At 39.0% G+C, this 5192-nt stretch overlaps 1 pseudogene; it reads right to left on the bottom strand.

Moving 5' to 3' along the window:
• Window positions 1–2919: 2919 nt before the first annotated feature.
• Window positions 2920–3817, bottom strand: LOC138423226 (cysteine-rich PDZ-binding protein pseudogene; annotated as a pseudogene).
• Window positions 3818–5192: the final 1375 nt, after the last annotated feature.

Here is a 5192-nt window from a genome sequence, read left to right as displayed (position 1 = left end):
TGGGATAAAAAATCACATGAGTTTCATTCATTACTTTATTAATAGGTGGATTTCTAGACTGATTTGGAGTTTCATCAGTGTGCAAATTAATTAAGCTGTTAAAGGTGTTGCAGAGGTGCACACAGGCATCCTTGGCCTTGCTTGATGAGGAGCATGCATGCTGCTCTGGGTCTAATTGTCAGAGTAATTATTTTCTCCCCTGTAAATTACTGGCAGCAAATTCAGTGCAGTGCACTGGTATGCTTTTAATTATTCACAGGATCTGAGGATGGGGGCTACGTGGGATAGGCTTTTAGGAAATATGTAGGTTCGTATATATGTAAAAATACCTGTTAATCCCTCCCAGCTGGGTTCATTTATTTCGCACACGTCATGGTGACCAGATATAGGTTTGGGGCTTGGGGGGCTCCAACACGGAATATTAATCTTCGGGGTGTGTGGATTTCATCTTTGTGTGAGTGATAAAAAAATTTTTTTCAGCCTTTTTCAAACTGCACTTGCTGCCTGCAAGCCTATTTTTTTGTGGGCATTGTTATCATAATTGGTATTAGCAAAACATTTCAAAATACAGGCTAAGGGCCAGAACAGAGCAATAGAAGAAAATTAGTTCTGTGGAAATGAAAACCATTTGGGCTAAATAAGCAAGCCGTGTGTCATAGTGAAAACAACACAGGCAGCAAAGCCAGAATGTCCTTCATTTGTTCACTTTCATTCATTCATTTGCTAAGCTGCTGGTGGCCCCTAACGTGTCGAACTGTGGGAATATAGAATAAACTGTTGTCTTGGAAAGAGCTGGAGGAGTACAGTTGGAGAAATGGCTGAGAAGCTGAGATACAGGGTGCAGCGGGAAGCAGATTTGACGCAGAAGGGCAGAAGTGGGCAGAGGCGCGGCCCCCCGATGAGCAGGAGTGAACTAGATGAAGTGTGGGCGTGCGGGCATGCTGGTGGCGATGAAGCGGGAACAGCACGGACAGCCTGAGGTGGAAAGGGGATGATTGCGTTATAATAGTTTGTTAAGGGGGCGACGGAGGATGAGATGGTTGGCTGGCATCACCGACTCAATGCACATGAGTTTAAGCGAACTCTGGGAGATAATGAAGGACAGGGAAGCCTGGCATGCTGCAGTCCATGGGGTCACAAAGAATCAGACATGGCTTAGCGACTGTACAACAACAAGGCTTCTATGCCAAAGTGCCAGATACTGGGTTGCTTAAACAACAGTGCTCACAGCTCTGGAAATGAAAAATTTGAGATCAAGAGGTTGGTAGGCTCGGCTTCCTCTCAGGCCTCTCTCCATGGTTACCTTCTCCGTGGGTCATCTGTGGTCTTTCCTCTGTGCTTGTCTATATCCTAAGCTCTTCCTTTTTCAGAAAAATCATTTACTTATTTATGACTCTGCTGGGTCTTCATTGAGGTGTATGGGCTAACTATGGAGCATGGGGTTTAGTTACCCTGCAGCACGTGGGATCTTCCTGGACCAGGAGTTGAATCTGGAGGTGGATTCTTGGACCACCAAGGAAGTCCCTGACCTCTCCTTATAAGAACATTAGACCTATTGGACGAGGGCCATTCTCATGACCTCATTTTAACTTAATTACCTTTAAAAGACTGTACCTCCCAATATGGTTACATTCTGAGCTACTGGAGGTTAGGACTTCAGTATATGAATTTGGAGGGGATACGATTAAACCCATAACACTTTATGAGGAAATTGAACATAAATTTCCAAGGTTCAAAATTATGTGTTAATGACAAACATAATTTGTGAAAGAGATTATAGAGTTTAAAGAAATTTAATCCTTCTTATTGCCAGTTATCATGAGCACGTTGCAACCCCAGTTATGCTAGAGAAACACTGGAGAGGGAAAGAGTCAGATAAAGTTCTTATCTTACTCAGGGAAGTGCAAATGTGTTTTTTTTTGGCCACACCATGTGGCATGCAGAGTCTTAGTTCCCTACTTGGGTTTGAACCTGTGTCCCATGGAAGTATGGAGTCTCAATCACTGAACTGCCAGGTAAGTCCCAGGAAATGCAAATTCTGATAAATAGATTAATAAAGTGAAAATCCTATTAATAAAGTTTAATAAAAGTGGTAGTTGCATAACATTTTGAATGCACTAAATGCCGTTGAATTGTTCACTTTGAAATGATAATTGTGTCTCAACAAAAACAAATAAAACACTCAAAAAAGTTTAAAGCAGCCACTGGTAGAATTTTTAAAAATGATGAATATAAAGCTTATAATTTTCGAGCAGATTAAGACACAACTTATAGACCATAAAAGCACATGAAAGTAAAAAGATACAGCAGGAAAAGCTCACAGCCAGAACGCACAAAATGATATGGTAGCCATGAGACAACCATAAGCAGAAATAATTTAAACTCTTTTACAAAAGTGTCTAAATTGTATCTAAAAGCCAGTGAGTTGTATCCTGCTAACACAGAATACATCTAAAATAAAATGGGGTGAGACTGAAGATAAAATAACAGACTGAGAGTGAACAGGTAACGCAGGTTCAAAGGAGGCAGGGCTGCGGTGCTACTGCCGAAAGCGTGATCTTCAAGGCAAACAGCAAAAGGAAACCAGGATGAGTTGCATATGCTACGTTCTGGGTTCTTTCTGAGTGTGGACAATGTCCTGGTTACTACGCTAGGCACTGGTCATGCATTATTTCTTGAAAGTTCTTAGGGGCGTGTGTTGTTATTTTCATCCTCATTTCAGAGGAAGGAAGGGTGAGGACTAAAGAATCTCACGAATTATCAAGGGTCAAGGGAGAATTTGAACTTGGAAGCTGATGCTTTCCCTCTCCTTGCTTTATATACCCAACAGCCCAACAGAATGTGTATCAATCAAATGTTTCCACTACAAGAGGTTAATGGTAGTGTATGTTTTTAAAATCCTTATCAGCCTGTGTCAGATTTATTTATTTATTTATTTATTTTTTAAATTTGGGTCTGGGCTAATTTATTTAAGGAACTATTTAACAATAATGGGCTCAGATATTTGAATGCCCTATGATGCTGTGATTAATTAAGGAACTGCTGATCCTGAAACTACACAACCAAAAGGGAACGAGGGAAGGATCACAAGTCTGAATGCCAAATTCAAAGCCATATATCAATAACTTCCTTCTTACTTTTGCAATATCTATAACGTAGAGGGAAAAAGAATAAAAATTATATGATAAATTAAAAAGTGCATACAGAACTAGGAAAATATTTTTGTTAGATTTGTTACTTACTCCAGTTAAATAAGATGTTTGTAAAGAAAAGCTTAAGGCAGAAAACTAGTTACATTGCTGCTGAACTTCTTGACAGCAAAAGAAAGAATACCAGTCTACTTCCCTGGTTTATTTGTCTTAAGACTTGTTATCTTGTAACTTGAACATCTAACTTATGCCTTGAAAATTCAAAGCAAAAAGTAAAGTCATACGGAAAACATGAAATGTCAATACATCTAAACAGATGTTTGCTTGTAGTTTTTGGTATCCAAAACCTTTTCTCCACACATAGCGCAGATGCCCTTTTTGTAGGCACAGCCCTGGCAATAATGAGAACCCGGTTGGTGTACAGAACTTTTACAAATTCTGCAAGTGGAGAACTTATTCTTTCCATACGGATCAAACCTTGCTTTTTTTGAGGTCAAAGCCTTATTTTCGTTCAGCTTTCTTCCACCACTGTGGTATTCCTTGCACCATCTTTCCATGTATCTGGAGTGATAACAGTACCAAGCTTCTTTTCACATTTTTCGCACACCATCCTTTCGCGATGATACCCTCAGCCGCAGAACAAGCAGCAGCTGGAAGATATCAACACTACAGCCCCTATGTCAGATTTAAAAGATATCTTGTCACAAAGAAAATATGAATAGCTTCCCAATTTATTGTGGAAATTGTACAGGTCCTTGTTCTTGAGCTCCGATGCGATAAAATTTGAAACCAATAATAAAAATTATTATTTTTTTATTGTCTCTATCCCATCACTTAAGAAATAAAGCAATAAAATTCCCCAAATCTCTCCAAAACTCAAACTTTTTTTTAAAAAAAGCATTGAAATATAGTTAATATACAATATTATGTTAGTTTTTGGTGTACTCTATAGTGATTTAACGTTTGCATACATTGTGAAAAAATCATGATAATGTCTAGTAACTGTCTCCATTCAAAGTTACTGCAGTATAACCGACCATACCCCTTATGCTGTGCACTATATTCCCATGGCTTCTTTACTTTATAACTGCAGGAAAACTCGTTTTCATAATAGTTTGTTTGGAAATTAGTAAAAAGGAGAATATTTGCATCAAAAACATGAAATGTAGATAAAGTTGTCCTCTAAGACAAATGATTTGACTTTTTAAAAAGAAAGAAATAAATGGATGATGAAGTCATCTCAACAAAACAGGTGAAAGAGCAGTAAGAAGACAAGAGTGGAAAAAAGAAATTTTAACTGAACTAGACATTCTGATTTATAAAGCAGAGACCCTCCTGGCATAATTGACTGATAGGTCTAAGAAGAGGCTTTCTGGGTGAATTTCTAGAAAACCTGAGAACAAAGCATAAGAACCTACTGTATAGCACAGGGGACTACAGTCAATATTTTGTAACCTATAATGGGAAAAAATCTGGAAAGGAATATGTATGTGTATAACTGAATCACTTTGATGTACACCTGAAAGTAACCCAACGTTGTAAACCAACTATGCGTCAGTAAAAAGGATTATGACTCCTAGATTTATTAAAATTTAATACAAATTTTGCTTCTCTCCTCTGCCTAAAATGCTGTAAGACTGTGTGTGTGCAGTCACGTCCAGCTCTTTGCAAACTCATGGACTATAGCCCGCCAGCTTCCTCTGTTTATGGGATTTTCCAGGCAAGAATACTGGAGTGGGTTGCCATGCCCTCATCCGGGGGAGTCTTCATGACCCAGGGATCTTCATGACCCAGGGATCAAACCCCCGTCTCCTATGGCTCCTGCCTTGCAGGCAGATTCTTTACTGCTGAGCCACCAGGGAGGCCCCTTGATGTCTTTTAGCCTGGTGGCTGAAATTTATCCTAAGACCAGACAAATTTCTGTTGTTTTTACATTTAAGAAAGATGTCATTTCCATGCTGAAAAAAAAAAAAAAATCATGGAAAAAAAATTCAGTTTTACAACGGTGGCTTAACCCTGATCTTAAAACTTCCTTGATAGCAC

The sequence above is a fragment of the Ovis canadensis genome, chromosome 18 (assembly GCF_042477335.2).
Source record: "Ovis canadensis isolate MfBH-ARS-UI-01 breed Bighorn chromosome 18, ARS-UI_OviCan_v2, whole genome shotgun sequence".
Classification (NCBI taxonomy): domain Eukaryota; kingdom Metazoa; phylum Chordata; class Mammalia; order Artiodactyla; family Bovidae; genus Ovis; species Ovis canadensis.
The sequence above is the reverse complement of the archived record's forward strand: the minus strand, read 5'-3'. Positions and strand labels throughout refer to the sequence as shown.